Below are 19,544 nucleotides of genomic sequence, written 5' to 3'. Positions count from 1 at the left end.
TTATGCACCTGATTCAAGTAGGCCGCAAGCAAGAGCTTCCATGAACATTAAAAGGAACAAGAGTCCGGTTGCTGATCCTGCAGAATGAGCTCGGCGAAAAGCAGACAGCCAAGCCACAATGTTGCAATCTCGCACGCCGCATACCAACGTCAAGGTCACACCTGCAAATTAAACAAGGCACACAGTGGGAAAAACAATATTAATTGTGCAGAATTCGGCCTCAAACACGGTCCCGCCTCACGTGACCAAGCCAAACCTGAAAGGATGCCAAGGCTAGGAGAACGGAGGCGCCTGGATCCCTCGTTACAAGACACAGGCAGATACAAATAAAAGACTCAATGGACATCTGCGACAGTGGGAGTAGTCGGCCTTCCAGCCTATGAATAAATCCTCGCATTGTCTACACGTACCCATAGTGAAACATTGTTGCAAATGACAGGTACACCGCGAGCTGGGAACGGCGATGGTCCCACGCTGGGAGGCTCGCGAGCGCACCAATCAGAACATGGGGCTCTTATCACTGACGCCATTAACATTGACCAATCCTCAGGGGTCTTCATGTAACAATTCTCATGTATCTAATTGCAGGGACAACCCAGGTATACCACCTGACTGACCCTCAGCCACTAATACCCTTCTCTATATGTATGCTATACTAACCCTACCACTCAAGTAACCAATCCAGAGTGGAGATAGGTTTTTTGCTAACTTTTTGAGGTGACGCAAGTAGCGCGTCATACCAAGGTAAAAAGGGCCTGCGAGCCCCATGATTGTGTGTGTGTCAGGACAGACGCGTACGATCCTTGACCCATCCCTGCCGTTTGTATAATAAACAGCAGAACCACCTTGCTTCTTGCGTGTGCCTCATAATCATTTTTGTGATACGCGGGAGGAGTTGGGGCCTCCCTGCCCGGAAGTCTGCGGACGGCCCAGCCGACCCCGGCAGAATTTCCCCACGACAATGTTCCCTACATAAAAAGTACAGGCCGTGAATATCTCACCAGTATTTCCAGGTTTCCCAGTGACCCAGTACGGGAGGTAGGTGCTATGAATTCAGCCTATTGGTCTTCTAGTGAAGAAGGGTGTCTCTAAGTATTTTCTAGGAAAACATAATAAAAGGGAGAAAGTAGTAAGGATTATTTTGCATTTCCCTTGCCTGAACATAATTATTACTAGACATAGCAGTGAGATTTTGAGTCATTCTTTCAAGCAGAGGTAAGTCTGTGAATAAGTAAAGGCTCCCGCTGGATACAACTCACAGCCAGTGGTCACCTCAGGCAAATTACCTAGGGTGAAGTATGTAGAGAGGGGCATGTTTAGTAAAGGTTGGTAAATGGCAGTAAAATTAAGGCTAGGAGTGTTATTGTGAATAGAAAATAGTGGTAAATATTTAAGAAGGAACGTCCAGTTGGTAAAACTTAAATTCTGACTCAGTCGGCGATGTATTAGGAAGGAGTGGACCTATTTTTCTATGTCCTTAAGGCTAGGGAACTGCATGGATTCATCTTTAGGGTTTAATGGCGTAAGTCTGATCTGTGGCATGGATGAAAGAAAAAGAAAATAAAAAGAAGAGATACTGTGAAATAAACTTGTGGTCTGAGAGGGGGTGACATATTTTCCATAAAGGTATCTTACTTACTGTAGCGGGTGAAATTAATCAGCCTGTGTGTAGAGGAGCTACAGCGAATGTCGCTGATGAAAGCAATTTTCGTTGCAGAGTGAGAATGGATAGTAGGGTACTTCAGTATATTTGAATGCCCGTTGCTAGTGGCAGTCGCGTGCATGCAAAAGGAAGAGAGATCATGTGACAACGTGACATTAATTGGTCACATGTCTCGAGGGTAGAGCCTACTGCGACGCGATGTGTTGTCAGTGGCAACCAGAACAAAAGTAGCAACTTCATATGTTAAATGTTAAACGAAGATCAATCACGTGACAGCGCGACGCTCATTTGTTACGTGTCTACGGTGAAAAATCCTACTTTGCTACGGTGCGTTGCCAGCAGCAACCATATCAGAAGGAAGATACACTAATGCCGGCCGAATCCCGTTTTGTCTTTAAAGGTGAATGTACAGCTCTACATGTAATGATTACATGCAGATATATATAAGGAGGTTGAATGAAATGTTACATTTTATTTTGGGTTGGGGCACAGGTCAGTGGGGGTACTGGTATGAGGGTGGAGTTGCCATTTCTGCCTTGGGTTGCGGCATTGTGGGCACAGGTCAGCGGGGGTACTGGGTCAAAGGTGGACCTGCCGGTGCTGCCGTGGGTTGGGGGTTTAGGGCACAGGTCAGTGAAGTGGTGGTACTGGGATGAGGGTGGACTTGCAGGTGTTGTTTTATGTTGGAGCACAGGCCAGTGGGGGTACTGGGACAAGGGTAGACTTGCGAGTTCTGCCTTGATTGAGGGTTGGGGCACAATTCACTGGGGGTACTGGGATGAGGGTAGACTTGCAGGTGCTGCTTTAAGCTAGGGGGTTGAGGTGCAGTTTTGTTGAGGTACACAGGTGCTGCTTTAAGTTAGGTAGCAGAGACACAGTTCAGTGGTGGTGCAGGGATGTGGACTTGTTGGTTGCAGGAGTGGAGTGGGAGTAATGGTGATTATTTGCCTACTTTTTTCCATGTGTCTGGCGCAAAGGTTGCTCAACACCACTAAGTATTGTTTATGATGTGGGCGTGTCGGGGGCATTCCAAACGCTACTCGTTATTCTTTGCGCTGCAGGTTTCTGCATGCATTTAATTCCTGTACTCGGCTCCCAGCACAAATCTTTTCGTCCATGCAATATTCTTTCTCGCGCTACCTACTTTGCACAATTTTAGCCCTTTTTTGTAAATCAAGGCCATAGATCCTAACAAACAAACATTGCAATACAGCATGAACGAGTATAACATAACACAGTATAGCATACCAAACATAAGCGACCATAGTATTTAAAAGCTTGGCAGAGCATAGCAGAGATAGCATAGCACAGCACATAGCAAAAATATGCCATAACTTTACATAACAAGCAAATATTAATGTAACCCAGCAAAACAGCACCTTAAGGATAGTTTTTTTACAAATACGATATGAGTGGTTTCTCTACTCACATGGTTTCACAACTCTGATGTTTCCTTCTGTCCTCTTAACACACTGTGGTGTGGCTGCTTGTCCAGGTCTATACTAGCAACTTAACAAAACAAATTTAAGAAATATGTGGAAGGTAAGCCTTAGACATGTAGGAACTCTGTGAGGCGTTTTATTGCTTTCAATTGCACACTCCTGCTTTCCATCAAGATTACATTTGCTTGCAGCCCACCATCTATGTGAGCGCACAGTTGTGTGCCTCATTTAATTTATTTTTGCCTTTTGTCTGCATTGTGGAGCTTCTTCGACTGGGCTGCAATGTTTTGCCCTTCCACTGTGCCCTACCTTGTTGCAGCCTGAGGCTGAATTGATTAGCCTGCCCTGCCTATTACTCCAGCCAACCATGAAGCGGGCACCCCACCATCCAAAGGCCCTCACTTAAGGCCTTGTCTGTGCCTGTCTGGGCCTTGCCGGGCATGGCCCCCACTCCTTTGTTACTGCTGGCAAATACGTGGATTTATTTCTGGACACTGCCTTTGACTGTGGCATCCGTCCTGCCATCAAGTAAGTGTTGACTGTTGCGCAACGGCCTGTCTCATCTATTCTGGACTCTACCCTCCTCCCTGCAGGCATATCATTGCCCTATCTCTGTTGTCTTATGTCCCCTTATAGGGAAGATCTACCTTCTAATTTGATTCCTTCCTTCGGGAGCTCCTAATAAACTGCCCTCACTTCTTCACTGTTGTGTTGTGTTCAGGTGTGCTTTTTCTTAATGCTTTGTATGTGACTGTTAGCTTAAAATTCAAATTTAGGTGTTCTTTCTTCATCCATTGATTGTGACTGTTAGTTTAAAAATTGGATTTATGTGTGCTTTCTTCATGCATTCATTGTGACTATTAGCTTAAAAATTGATCTTTGGTGTGCTCCCATCCTGTATTTGTCTAGTTCTGCTGGTTAAATTCCTACCTACTTACTCGCTCTGTGTTTTTTTCTGCCCCTTGCCACCTTGCCCCCTTGTACCCACCCCCGCCTGTAGTTCCGACTGTTTTTTTCCCATTCCTATTATGTTCCCTGTTCCCATTCCTATCGTGTTTCCTTCTTCGCGTGCCCCCTCCTGTTAACTCCCTCCCGTGGGCCTTAGATGCTCAGCCTGATTAAGTGTAGCACGCTCTGCGCCCCCTCATTATGGTGCTGTCTATCTATCTTATCTTCTCCAAATGTTTCTCGTAATGGTAATGTCTTGATACAACTGCCTCAACACAACCTCCTTTTTGATAGGCACCTCCCTTGCCTTATCAACTTCTCACCTTCCTCCTCACTGGCTCCCTTGCGAACTGCACTCGCCTCTCTGGCTCCCTTGCCTGCTAGGCACACCTTGGCCTCCTTGCCTCCACCTGGTCACACTGCTGCTCTTACTATGGCTCCTTTTACACCTTCCACTATCCTGGCTCCCTTGCCCACACTCTCAGCACTGACATCCTTGTTAGCCTCTCCCACGCTAGTGCCCTTGCCAACCACTACCAGCGCACCTGGGGCACCCTTGCCCTCTGAAGCTCCTCCATCACTGGTGCCCCTGATATCTAGTATTGTCCCGGCTCCCATGACTGCACTTCCTTCTGCCCCTCTGCCTTTTCTTTCCTCTATTTCTTTGGCGCCTTTTCTTTGCCGCTTACGGTGGGTCCTCGTAAGTTCGTCAGAATTGGCAATGTGCTCCACATTGCCACACTTACCCCTCGCTCTGCAGTCAAGCACTCCACTCCTTTAATATCTGCCACCTCCTTGAACAGCTGGACCTAAAGATAACTCTGTCACGAGTTTTGACACACTTCTCCCTGAATGCTCCCTCCCTGAAGGCTACAAGATCCTCTCTGAGCCCAGGCCTAAGAGGCCAGGAGGGGGAGGTGCCCTGAGCTTTCCCATTCAGGCCTATTCCTTTTTCGAATGCCTGGTCTGCAGGCTCTCTCTCCTGTCTCCTCTCTTACTCTGGTCACCATCTATCGGCCGCCGGGCCATCCCACTCTCTACCTCTCAGAATGGGCTGACCTAGCATCTTCTCTCCTTTCCTCCTCCTCCCAACTTCTCATGCTGGGGCATGTCAACATCCATCTCGACTCTCCTGACTCCTCAGAAGTTTTCCGCAACTTATGCGACTCTCACTCTCTCTCCATTCTACCCTCTGGTCCGACGCATACTGCTGGCCACACCTTCGATGCTCTCATCTCCACCGACATCCCACTCTCTATCCCTTGCACTACTTCACCATCATGGACTGATCACTCTCTTCTCTCCTCTCACTTGAAGCTTTCTTCTCTTTTAACATTGGCACATCCTCCACTGCCTCCAACCTACAATGTCTTCAGACCCATGAAAAAAGTGGCGGTGGCTCCCTTTGCCTCTAACTACCCCTCTCCTCCTATCCCTGCGGCTGACTTCCACCCTGACACAGCCCTCGCTAACATTCACCTTTTCATTTCCAATGCTCTCAACCTTGCCCCTGTCATAAGAGTCCAACTGAAGCCTCTCAAAAAATTTAACTTTTGGTACGACTCTGATTGGCTGACCTTAAACGCAAGTGCAGGGCAGCAGAACGGAAATGGGGGTCTTCAGGTGCACCCTCTGACAAAACCTGAAGGCTTCTGCAAAAGCAATACAGACTCTCAGGGGAGTTGATAGGTCTGGAAAAGACCCGGGGCTAAGCTGATGTCGGAACTGTTGGGACTGGGGGCTAGCTAGTCTTTTGGCTGTAGCTCTTGAGATTCTATCCGGGGCTACAACCAAAAGATCAGGGGCTATAGACCCTTTAGCCCCCCCCACCCCTAGCAACGCCAGACTCTGCATCCTGGTCAAGAAAAGAGTCCATATTCAGTCCTGCATCTCTACAGCATTCAAAATGGCCAAACATTTCAAAGTCTGTAAGGAGATGGCCAACCCTACTGCTGCCTCTTCATCTATTGAACCCACCCAGAAATCCTACTTATGAGGTATGTAGTGGCTATCTTGTTTATTTAATTTATAATCTCACCAGTACATTGTATACATTTCAATGTGACTGGAGTTTAGTTAGTAGTGTGGAGCTGACTTACATACTTGGATGATGTTGATGTGTAGTGATACCCCCTCATTTTTTGTCTTTGTGTATTTAATAATTATAGGAGTACGATTTGAAGAGTATTGGTGTGGCCCTGGATTACATGGTGGAGAATAAAAATAAAAGGGTTCTTCCCCTGAAGAAGGTTCATGCATTGAGCGCAACGAATGAACTGAAACATGTCTGGACTCTTTAACCTGAGCTAATAATACTCAGCGATTGGAAGTGTTAAAACCACTACATACATTTTATATGTTGATGTATTGTATTGTTATGTTATAGAAATGTATGTGTGTGAAACTAGTAATTTGTATTATATATGTATCCACCTTGTGTTGTTGGGTCTATTTTAAGAAAATTCTGTTTTTAGAGTTGGTTTTACAAAGGAAAATTGGGTTGTTATTAAACCTATTAAAATAAACTGTTTTTTGATATTGTGAGAAAAAAAAACAACTAGGTACTAAGTCTATTTTTTCAAGACTATTGGTACAAAGAGGGTATTTCCGCATCATACCATATGTATAGATCAGTATTTAGTGAAGGAATGTAATTTCTGTCTCCTTTGTATGATAAAAATGTATGGTTATCCCCTGACCGTGAGAGAGAGGGAGTATTCGACAAGGGGTACGATATGCCTTTGTTAAGGTAGATAGCCAACCCTTCTATTCCAGCAAATATCGCCCGATCTCCATTACTCTTTTCCTGGGCAAACTCCTGGAGAAGGTGGCTATCTCTCATCTAACCCTCTACACCAAATCTGTTGGCTTTCTCCATGACCATCAGTCTGGCTTTAGAGCATGCAGAGGCACGGAAACTGCTCTCCTGAATACCTTTGAAAACCTGCTTACAAACCTTGACTCTAACTCTCCCTCTGTCCTCATTGTCCTTGTCCTTTCCTCTGCATTTTGAAACAGTAAACCACAACATCCTGATCTCCCGTCTACGTGATACCCTGGGCATCACAGATCAGGACCTTGCGTGACTTGCGTCATTTCTCTCTGATCGTCCTTCCCTGGTGGAACTTGGGTCCTTTCTCTCTGCTATCACTCTCTCTACTTGTGGTGTCCCCCAAGGATCTAATATATCCCCCTGACTTTTCAACGTCTACATGGCCCCTTTGGCCCACTTGATATCTGCCTTCACCTCCAACTTTCAGTGCTATGTGGATGACACACGGCTCCCTTTCAGGGTACCGTCAGCTTCTTCTGCCTCCTCGCTCATTCCAGACTGTCTGTCTGCAATTCAGTCCTGCTGTGCTGCTAATGATCTCTGCCTTAATGCCAGCAAGGCAGAGATTGCCCTCATTGGGACACCCGCTCCCACTTTCCCACTCTCACTCTGGCCGGCCTCCCTTGGTCCGGTGCCCCCTACCCACCGTTGAGGCAAAAAAACTGGGGTTCATCTTCGACTCTACTCTCTTCTTCTCTTCTCACATCTCGGACATGTCAAACAAATCCCACTACCAGCTGCACCTCCTCAGAGGTATTTTACCTTTTCTCTCCTAGCCCCAGAGGCTCACTGTCTCCAGAACCCTAGTCCTATCCAGACTGGGCTACTGCAACAGTCTCTGTTTCAATCTTCCTACTTCTTCTCTCTGACCACTGCAACTTATCCAGAACAGAACCGCAAGACTTATCCTTTCTCCTCAAGCCCACGCACTGCATCTCTCTGGCACTGAAATCACTCCACTGGCTCCCTGTGGCTGCAAGGATCAAGTTCAAGTCCCTCTGTATACTCCACAAGGCTTTCTGGGGCTGGGGCCCACTCCATCTTCAACACTCTCTTCCCAAATACTCTCCTTCTAGAGCTCTCCGCTCGGCCTCCTCCAACTTTCTACGGGTGAGCCCTTTTTCCAGGAAGAGACTTAGGGTATATCATTATTCTCTGCAGGTGCCTCCCTCTGGAACAGCCTCCCCTCTTTCTACATCTTGAACCGGAGCTCCTTAAGTTCCGGAAACTCCTCAACACCTTCCTTTTCTCTTTCTCTCTCCCTCTTCTCTGCTAACCTCATCTCTCCTGCTTCATTCCCTTCTTCTTTCTCTTCCCCAACCTGCTCAGCTCGCTGACTGGTAGCCTGGTGCTCCTCCAGAATACTACAGTTCCAAGGCTCCCTTGCCAGTGCTGCACATGCCTCCGGGCCTCTGGACTTTGCTTGCACTACTGCATTATGCTCCATCAGTGGGGCAACTACTCAGCACTTAACCCTGGCCGCTGCTGGACTGGGCACACTTGTCCCCCTCCCCGTCCCTCACACTTCCTGTCTGCGCACTTCAGTACCTTGTATGTACTAGGCCTAGAAAGTCTGTGTGTCCTGCCGTCCCTCTGCTCCCCTCCCTAGCCAGGCCCAGTACTGTTGTTCATTGTGTCGTATGTTCCTCTCCCTGTCCCCACCTTCTCTCCTCACCCTTTGTCCCACACTTACACTGGCAGATATGCCTCAGGCTTAGTATGCTAGTTATTGTTGTTTGTTCATTTGGAATGTTCAAGGCCTAAGAATGACGACTGTAATCCCTTGTTCCCTTCGTGCGTTGAAGCACTTCACTTCTGTATAAGCGCTTTACAAATAAACAATTACAATTACAAGCCCTTTGACAAAGAACAAACACAGACAAGTAACTGGTTCTGTGGGTTGCACTCCACTCAGGATGGTCTACAACCACATTTTAGCTCACTGTACCTTTCACAGAAGAGGAATATCCATTCTCATTTCAGTCTGGTCCTGCCCATGAGCTCAGTCCATCATCAGGCAATTCTCCTCTGAACAACATTTCCAAAAGAAAATCCAGACACATGTTCAGCTTTGTTGGGCCTCATCTGTAACTAAATTATAGTTCTTCCCCTACCACCGTGTCACACCTTCGTGCAATGGACAGCACCGAATCTCCATTATTTAACACACCGACAGCCGTTCATATTTACAGGATTATCAGCAGGTTTGTCAGGCATGAATATAAAACTTCACTTATTGGTGTTTCAAGGGGGTGTGCCAATTGAAAATACTAATGCGACCACGGAAGAGTAACTTAGAAAGAATGCACGAAATGTAACACAATATTGCACAAGAACGATCTCCTGTTACTTGAAGATGTCCTTGGCATGCATATAATGTGAGAATTGTGAAAGTTAAAAATGAATGGGATGCTTGGAGGAGGATGCAATATGCCATGGAAACATGTTTTGCCACGAGAAAAAGAATATGGTTTTCATTGGGAATACTACTTTTTTGCTTTTCCTAAAATTGCTCCAGTAAAAGTTGTGCTGGAGCAGTTAAACAAGTTGTTTGTCTGGTACGCGGTTTGTCTAAATTCAATTGTAACCTTTGGAATAACTTTTTTAGGTGAAAATTACGACTAGACTTTGGTGTAAATTACATTGGAAAATGGGATTCTAGTTTAATCTGCGCCGCTGTGTTTGTAAGTGTGTTTGTACACAAGTAACCCACTCTTCCCTGAACTGCATGAAATAAAAGTCACACACGTGAATGTGAAGGAAAACATTGCTCCAACAACATTGATCAATGTCTTCCTGTTCAATGTCTTAAATTATAAAGCAAACATTATGCCCGAATATAAACGGTAGATTGATTTTTTCAGATTAGGATATTTATAGTACCAAACCACTAAATAAAATGTGCAAAGGAGTGTGGTATACATGCATCAAAAGTGTGTGCAATTAGAGGGTGACTTGACGGTGGAGGAGGGTAAATGTGTGCACACCACAAGATTGGGCTTAAAAAAAGCCCAATTTGGACCCACCGCGTCCATCTAACTTCCGTCCCATTTCACTTCTTATGTTTGTCATGAAGGTGTTGGAGGCCATAGTTACACCTCAACTAAGACACTTTCTAGAGGATGCCTGTGTTATAGATCCTTTTCAATCTGGTTTTCGCCCGCCCATCTTTGGGCACCGAGTCAGTGCTTGTATCAGTTATTGATGATATTACTAGGATGAGTGACCAGGGTGGAGTTGGCTTTTTGATTCTGCTGAACTTGTCCGCAGCTTTTGATACCATCGACCACTCTATCCTGTGTCATCGCCTGGTAGGGGTTGGTGTAACAGGGACAGTGCTTTGTTGTTTCAGGTCCTTTCCTTTCTTTCGGACCGACCACAGACAATTTATCTTCCAACGTTTAGGACTCTACTATCGGCCCTTACTAGTGGAGTCCCTCAGGATTCTGCTATTTCTCTGCTACTGTTTAATGTCTATATCCACCTCTAGACTCATATATTCCCATGAATGCCTCTTTTATTCTTACTTGGATGATACTCAGCTGATATTAAGAGGAATCGGGCGTGCGTTTGAGGAGTTGCCTGGTAGCAATAGGGGAATGGAAGAACAAAAACTGGCTAAACTGAACGGGACTAGACTGAAGTTATTGTGATCAGACCACCAGGAGCACAATCACTTGGCAATCCACTCTGGGTAAGCTTCCTACCCCAGTGGTTTCAGTAAAAAATCTGGGAGTCAAAATCTCGGATTCTCTCTCACCTGATATCCAAATTAGTGCTAGATGCAACACGAGCGACTTTAAATGAAAAACACTCAAAAAGGTGAGCCTTTTTATACCACACCCACTAAGGAGGGCTGTGGTTGCTTCTGCGGTTTTAGGAATTCTTGACTACTGCAATGAACCTCTGCTAACCCAGTCCCAGCCTACGTATCATCTTACTAGGCTAAGAATACTTAAAAACTCAGCGGCCCGCATGGATGCCGGCTTGCCGAAGTATGCGCATATCTCTCCTGTATTGCTGCACCATCTCCGTTGCCTCCCAGTTGAAAGTATGATTACGTTCAAAGCACTCTGTCTGACTCATGAAGCTCTTTATGGGCAGGGTGCGTCCTACTTCCAGGAGAAGATTATTCCTTATAAACCAATTAGAGGCCTCCGCTCGTCCAATCTCTGCCTACTTGTGATCTGACAAATTAAGTAGGTGTCTGTAGGTGGTAAAGCCTTTTCGGTAGCAGCACCTACTCTTCAGAATACCCTTCCACTAACTGCGAGGGTGATGGAAGACCATGCCAAATTTGGGAAAGCATTGAAGACTTTCCTGTTCTCCGGATAGTTGGGAGGTGCCGAGTCTTTTCTGTTGGTCTCCTCTCTGTAGTCTCCATAAAAACCGAGTGCTGGGATACCTGATACCAAGCTTTACAAGCACTATTAACATAACACACTGTTAGGGAGAATTCTCTGTTTAGGCTGAATTTCCTAACCTAGTGAGTCCCCCAGCAGCTTTGCTGGATTTCTGGAGTTTGTTTTTTTCATCCTGCCAAGAGTGAGACTCTTTTCCTCCCACTCTTGGACATGAATGTGGTTGATTTCTTTGAATGTCAATGTGTTCTATGGGCTATGGGGTCTTTTATTCCATAGGGCCTCATGTGTTTTGCTATGTGTGTTACACCGCACCCTCCGTGCCGTAACACTGGGGTGTCCTAAAGGATCACCACCATAGACTCCATACCCTGGGGCTGACTACTGTCTCCCAAGGCATGTAAAGTCACCATTGGCTTTACTAGACCTAAATTTACTAACAGAATTAGTACAAACCATCCTATTGCGGACGTACTGGTAGGGGTAATTCGATTACCCCTGGGTCTGTTGTTCGAGGGGGCACTGTCCCGTCCCCCTCGTCGAGTTTTGGCTTGTGGCAGTGGATACTACTTTTTATATTCGACCGCAAATATATTCCTATGGGATTCTTCCCATTGTTGGAGGATAATACTTTTTCACATTAGTCTCTAACATACCACCGGTTTATTTATCTTAAATAAATCCATCGGTTGGTATTTTCTGCCAGAACTCGGTTTTTAAAATGGCGTATGTGTTCGCCTCTGTAACTCCGAAACCAAAGGTTGAGCCCTTTGTTCCACTTTTGGCGGGCTTCTGCACAGAAGCCCTCCAGAGTGGTGCCATTCTGTCTGGGTACCACAGGGGGTGCGGGAGGGGGTTTAGGCACCCTGGACTGAGTTGCCTTGCCAAGTCAAGTCGCACTCTTGTGTGATTGGCCCGAGTGGTGAGCCGCCCCGCTCACCACTTATCATGTTTGATTGACAGCTAGGCTGAATGAATGGGGGTTTCTGCATAAAAGCAGGGCTTTTGGGACTGGATCTTCAGAAGTCGCCACAGGACCTAAGAATCTGACGAGGGTAAAGCTGAGCCGACCTGCAACGATGACACCTCCGGTGGAGCCCTGCTGAACCGACTCGCACTTCCCAACGACAGAGGAGATCTCCCTGCCGGAGAGTCTTCTTCCCCTGACTAGTGGGAACAACCAGTCCTTTGCTTTTTCTTCGCTTCCAGGATGTCTAGTGGTGGAATTGCCCATGCTGAGCACCCCGGCAACCGGATAGCCACTGACCACTGTACCGCGACCAAAAGGTTGGTGCCTTGTGAAGGAGCACTCCGTGGCTGGTCTCTTCCCTGGTGGTGCAACTATCTTCAACTTTTCATCGACGACGAGATCATCTCATCTTCTGGCAAAGCCCCGACTTGCATCCACCACCAGGAACAACTGCCCCCGCCGGAGCTGGCTCTTCACTTGCAAGGTGCTGTGTCCGCCTGGCTTCCCTTGAAACGGTTAGCGTGAGGTGTCTTAAAACCTTACCTTTCCATTGGGTCGCCTCCAGACCTTCTTAACTTTTTGTTCTAAACTGGTCCAACCTTTCTGTGACATTTTGCTACAAAGACTTGAAGTGCAGTTCCACTGTGATACTTTTGGGACATACAGCCTTGCCTCTCTCCGAGTGGGACTGGCCTCTGAACTTTGTGATCTACAGTAGACCCTGCCTTGCTTGCCTTGAATTTGCTTCGTAAGAGTGTTGGTACCGAGTTGATTTCATACCCTGCCTTTTTCTCTCCCTTTCTAACAAATACTAGAGTGCCATCTAGGTTAAAGCACTCACCTCTGTCTGCAAATAAGTGGTGCCGTTGAACCTAGACTTGTCGAAATATTGTTATGGGATTGATATACTTATAGTAATTGTGATTGAAGTTGTTTGCCATATTAGTGCCAGTGTGTTTTTCGTAGGTGTGTTTTTAAATAAATAATTATACATCTTTACACCCAAGCTCTGCTTGTTCTACTGTGTAAATTGCCCTACCTTGTATACTCCAAATACGGCCTAACTCTTCTTGAGGGAAGTCTGACTGCTCAGCCACAGCTACCAAGTGAATCTGTGTGGTACAGACTGCTACCAAGTGGGTTTACTGCCAAACACCTGTAGTCTTAAATCTTTTGCAGTGGTCCCAGAGGGAACTGCATAGGTTTCTGCCTAACACACACTTAACAAAATGGTGGGGAGAATCTCACCACACCACCTCAAAAAAAAGTCAACATTTATGAAATTGATGTATAGCCATCAATGTTTTGAACAATCTATATTTCTGCATCACAGTTTTCAAGCTAGCGATTAAGTCCATCTGATTAGCACATTTCTTCGGACCGCTGGCTTCAGGTCTCTGCTTTCTGACTTAAATGACATAACACAATCGAAATTACAGCCTGCTAGTAGGGCCATGCCATGCAACGCATTGTGTTCTTTCCAAGGGCTCCTCTTAGCTGTACCTCTGTACGCAGTTTGATGTCTGGGGAAACCTTGTTTTTGTATTGCCTGCAATAATTGACAACAGACCTACCTACCATCGCAGAACATCTGAGCAGGGATTTGCAGAGTCAAATTTCCACATTGCATAAAAATTCAGCAGGTATCTCCATTTGTAGGCCTCTGGGGACTCTTGAAGTCTAATATTCCAAGTACCAGGAGCTTAGTGCAAAGGAATATACAACTAACACATCCTTGAAAACACACAAGGAAGCCAAGTCTTTAACGCATTAATGTATGAAGTGCTTACACCGCTGGGCGAGTTTCACAATACATGCAGCCATCTTGTTATTAAAAATTCTTCAGACATGAAATGTACTTTCATTGAAACGTGATACTGACTTTTTCCAAGACGAATAGTCGTAGTGCAGTTTTATTCTTTTCAACACCGTGCTGTGATTTATATAATAAAACAACAACACACTGGCTTGGATTAATGCGTGTTTTCACAAGCAAACCCATTACTTAAATTGCGTTATTGTTTTAATGAAAATGTCCATTGTTTTTCAGGTATTTACTGACATTGATACATTTTAACACTACTTGTTTCTTTAAAAGCAATGTTAGCAGTCTCCTTTTTTGAAAGTTCACCTGTTTTTTATTTAAGAAAAAAATATATTTTGTAATTTACAGTGGGTTAGCACATTCTCAAACCATTCAAAATACTTTAAAGTTCTGTTGGGACGTAGCCAGATACTTAATATTGTACTACATTTTATAGTTGTCACTTAATCAAGCTATTTAATATTATAGTACATTTTAAAACTGTCACTTAATCACATTTTCTTGACCCTTTTATGTGAATTAAAGATCACTGTAGATAAAAAATGGCATGCTTTAGCTTAAATAGATTCAGTATGTCCAGTTTGACAGTTACTTCTGAGACATTAAAAGAATTTTCTGTGATTAATGTGACCCACACACGTTAAATGGTGTAATGTTCCATTTCTCCAGCCATTAGAGAAAATAGCGTCAGACAGAAGGAGACAAAACGTATCCAACTGTAAGCGAGGCTGAACAAATTCTAAAGGTAACGTGGGGCTGTGCAACCTGGCAGTCTGAAAGGAAACGAGCGAAGGGAGACTATTCGTGTTAACACATGGCTTTATCACTGAGGCTTATCAAGAAGCAATTCTAGTTGAAAATGCTGAGCAGCATTTTTCTTCATTGTAGAAATTATGCTTTCCTAGGGGCAATGAATATAGGGGCACACGCGAGAACCGTGTTCTACTTTGAGAAAATCTTGCTGCATAATTCTAACTATCCAACATATGGTTAGAATGTTTAGGATTTTGCCAGGACTGACACCAGAAGCTAATGATCGCCTATGCACATTTTCAGGAATTTCCTCGTGATATTTTGAAAATATAGACCATTTGTGACACAGAAAACATCCCCACATATAACCTAGAAATGTGTTATTGCGAAAACAATAACTGAACTGGCTTGTGTTTATAATGGAAAAATGTCATGTATGACAAAAGTGTTTTCACAAAAGTATGTGATGCATTTGTATATCCTGAAATGGACACTTCCACATCTATCTGGTACAGGTAGACACATAGAGCCTAATTTAAATTACAAAAAAAAGCGCTAAGTCTGCGCTAACTATGTGAGAAAGAAGATTGCGCTAATGGGCAGAATAGTGCTGAATCATGGAGTCAAAAATGCAAAGAAACCAGCTGAGCATAAAATAACGAGTTGTGCCCAGAACACCCACAACACGCCCCCAGGCAAACAAAAATGTGCGCAGTCAAACAACCTTTGCGCCACACCCATGTAAAAAATCATTAAGGATTACTCACAAGCAATCACCATTACATCCACTCCTCTCCTGCGACTCACAAGTCCCCGTCCCAGTACCCCTACGAAACTGCATCCCAAACCCTTTAACCAAACTACCACCCGTGAACCCCTGCAAAACTGTGCCTCGTCCCCTAAACCAAAGTAGCACACACGAACCGTGATGAAACTGTGCATCATCCACCTAAACCAAAGCAGCTCCCATGTACAACAGCAAAATTGCGCCTTGTCCCACTAAACCAAAGTAGCACCCGCAAACCTTGTTGAAACTGCGCTTCACCCCCCTAAACCAAAGCCGCACTTGCCCACCCTGGTGAAACTGCACCTTATCCCCATAAACCAAAGCAGCACCCTTGTACACCAGCAAAATTGCGCCTTGTCCACTAAACCAAAGTAGCACCCGCAAACCTTGTTGAAACTGCGCTTCACCCCCCTAAACCAAAGCCGCATTTGCCTACCCTGGCGAAACTGCACCTTGTCCCCATAAACGAAAGCATCACCCTCGTACCCAGGCAAAACTGTGCTTTGTCCACCTAAACCAAAGCAGCCGCCGCATACCCCAGTGAAACTGCGCCTTCTCCCCAACAGCAAAGCAGCACCCACAAACCCTGCCGAAACTGCGTCCATCACCCTAAGCCAAAGCATCAACCACGAACCCCAGCATAAATGTGCCTCATCCCCTAAAACAAAGAAGCACCCACTTACCCCTGCATTCCGTAACCCTAACTTAAAGCAGCACCCACAAACCCAGCAAAACTTCTCCTTGTCCCCCTAGGCTAAAGCAGCACCGACAAGTCCTCCCTCCTCCCAGTACCCCAACTGACCTCTGCCCCAACCCAAGGCAGCACCCACAAGTCTGCCCTCGTCCTAGTCCATTGTGGATCACCAACCTAAATCATATCCTTTGGCTTGGGTCCACCATAAAGCACACCTGACAGATATCCTCATCCAACATGAACACCTGGGAGCAGTGCCGCTGAATCCAGGACTGTAGCCTCTTCCATGGCTCTCTGTTGGAAGACACTCATCAACAATACCCCATACTGTTGCACCAGCTACACTTGGCCACTTGATGTACATATAGCCAAACCTGTGAATGAAGTGTGGGAACATGCACATTGACAAGCAAGTGCCAAATGAACATCTAAACATAAGTGGACCAGAAAGGAAATCAACGTACAATAAACTGAACCTCCAGTAGTGAATGAGCAGAGGCGAATGAGCTTTCACCGGATACAATAAACATCTAAACCATGGGGATAATTAGGCAACACACATGAAGAAGTGGGTACCCATCCCCAATGAGAGACCTCAAACAACATAATGAAACATCTCATCCGTCACCAAAAACATCCCCACATTGACACCATTATAAACACACCAACGAAAGTCACATAACCAACACTGACACACTAACACCAAACACGCAGTGCACCTGCACATGGAATGGCATCAGAAACCAGGCCTTGCCACTGCCAGCTGCTTGATGATCACTCCCCTACATGTGAAACACATGTCCACATGTCCAAGTCAATTAAAAGAATGCCACCATGTCTAGAACTAACACACAACATCACCAAACACCCGTGGACAGATTCACCATGGAGTACAAAGTCAACCACAGCATACATGTTTCAGACACCCATACACACCATGTACGCAATTGAGGAACATACCTGTACTGCAAAGCACAGAAGTAGGCAAGCAACAGATGTACATGACAAATCTGTCAAACACGTGAATCCCAAAGCATCTCAAATCGACCACCCATGTTCATCGAACATGAATGCCATATCCATCACACACCCGGAGCATGCACACATGTCCTCCAAAAAACATCACAGTAACAACATGACACACAGAGTGAGGCACTAACCCAAATCACAGCCTTAGGACATACTCACTTGGAGAACATGGACAAAGAAAATCAGCAAATGGACAAAGAGACTGCAAGTAGTGTGGAAGAAACATGATAAAAAAACTTGTATTAAAATACAACTTATGTACAAACAAGAGGAATGGAAAAATTGTCCATGGAAAAAAATTAGAAGTACCAAATGAAACCTAACACTAAAGAACTATATGCGACTGACAGCGGGCTAGTCCTTAGTGATGTTAGACAATGCTTCGACCAGGGGCAATACTCTCTCTACCTCCGGCCGGCAGGCAGGCCTCTGTGGTTGCCTGGCGGGCTTGCAGGGCCTCCCTCATCTAAGAATCCACCTCCTCTGCTGCCCTGCAAGTTTCCCCCAGGTTGGCACCCCACCCCATTGCCAACCTCTCCTCCACCTCAGCCTTGGCACTTGCAGTTTCTGCATCATGAGACCACTGCCTCTCCACCTCCTGCTGCCTCGCATATTCAACACCATAGCCTGCAGGTTCCATCAGGCCTCCTGCCTCACTTGTGCCATGTGGGTGCCTGCTTGCCTCCTCCAACTGGCAATGCCCTTCAGGATTTGTCACCTAAGAGTCATCAGCTGCAGCTGCCTAGCATTGCATGTGCTGCGTAAGTACTCCCTCTGACTGGATGACAGTCATTGTTGGGGGGGTACCACACCTGCACTGCCCTCAGGTGCCTGCTGTACCTCCACTGCCTACTGACCTGTGGGATCCTGGGCAGGCTCAGCAACCACATCCTCTGCCATCGTACAGACTTCCACCTCTAACAGGGACACTAGCACATTCAGACTGGGCAATGGTGGGACTAGTGCACAGGAAGCCATGGTGGTAGATGGTATGGAGGCCTGAGTGGAGGACGTCTGGGGTACAGATGAGGAGGAGGAGGAGGTGGCCATTGCAGTGACCAACCCAGAAAGACCGCCGGAAATATGGGCAGCTGCCCCTTGTGCCAAGCTGTGGCCAATCTGCTTGTGATGTTATATGAGCATTTCATGAGATGCTTGTACAACTTCATGCATCGAATCCTGCCACCTCAAGGAACCCATCAGTAGGGGCAGCACCTCATCTTGGATGTCCACTTGAGCGGAAGGGTGGCCTCAGTCTGGGTGGAGACCCTATGCAAGGTGGTCAGCACTGCAGCAGATGCCCTGGGACAATTGGTTGTGCTGACCAGGGCCAGTGGTGCAGCCTGCACACCCCCTCAGTGCCCCCATCTGACCCTGTTGGCTGGGCTGCAATGGCCTCCTCCTCCTCCACCTCCAACCCTGGTGCCTCCAGAGATGCCTTCATGCTTTTGGCCCCCTGTGTGGCTATGGTCCCACCCTGTCCCACCGCTACTGTGGTGTCACCCACAACGATGACATCCTGGGACTCACCCTCAGTAGCCTTACCCGAAGAGGAACTGTCAATTTGGTATGGCAGGGGTCTGTGCCTGGGTCTGGAGGCCTTGTCCCTGGTTTTCTGTTCCACAGCACTCCTTCCACCATCTTCACCAGCCACAGCAACTGTGGAAAAGGGAACAAAGACATTAGACATCAGTCAACAGTGACAATGCATGTGTGGCATACACAACAGTGACAGCAGTATGCAGTCAGCATTAGTCAACCAGCAACTGCCACACACACACACATGCCCATGCCCTACAATCAGTTTGAATACAATCACAGAAATGTTGGTATAATGATGAGTCACAATTAAGAGACATGATCTTGTGAACCCAGCACATTGAAGTGTGGCCACATACACATGCCAACAAATTCCACATCATAATACCAAAGCTGCAGGGACCCAAGTGTATCCTGCAGGCAAGACTATGGGATGTGCACCTGGGCACATGTTTCAGTAGCACCATACCATGACTTGCAATATCACTTTGTCTGCTCACATAGACAAGCAGTGTAGGAAGGAATATAAACAGGACTGGCATGAGGAGTCACGCATGGGACAGGGAAACTTGACAGCTATGACCTAGCTAGTGGCGCCCAAGTAGTGAGGCTACACCTGCGTATGTCTGGGGATCAGACTTGGATGCCCTAGAGCAGTGCCCTCCCGAGAGGCCTGTTGACCCAACTGCCTTGTGGAGCC

General features: G+C 46.2%; 1 long non-coding RNA gene across 1 annotated transcript in view; it reads right to left on the bottom strand.

Annotated features, from left to right (window-relative positions):
* LOC138467094 (uncharacterized) overlaps nt 1-18,961 on the bottom strand; it is a 44,593-nt gene extending 25,632 nt beyond the window's left edge. Inside the window, exon 1 of the long non-coding RNA XR_011268029.1 lies at nt 18,851-18,961. This is a non-coding gene — a long non-coding RNA (uncharacterized lncRNA). The remainder of the gene's footprint in view (nt 1-18,850) is intronic.
* Nucleotides 18,962-19,544: the final 583 nt, after the last annotated feature.

Source organism: Ambystoma mexicanum, chromosome 4q (genome assembly GCF_040938575.1).
Source record: "Ambystoma mexicanum isolate Mex_15411 chromosome 4q, UKY_AmexF1_1, whole genome shotgun sequence".
In the NCBI taxonomy this organism is placed as follows: Eukaryota; Metazoa; Chordata; class Amphibia; order Caudata; family Ambystomatidae; genus Ambystoma; species Ambystoma mexicanum.
Note: the sequence above shows the minus strand (reverse complement) of the source record. Positions and strands in the feature narration are given on the sequence as shown.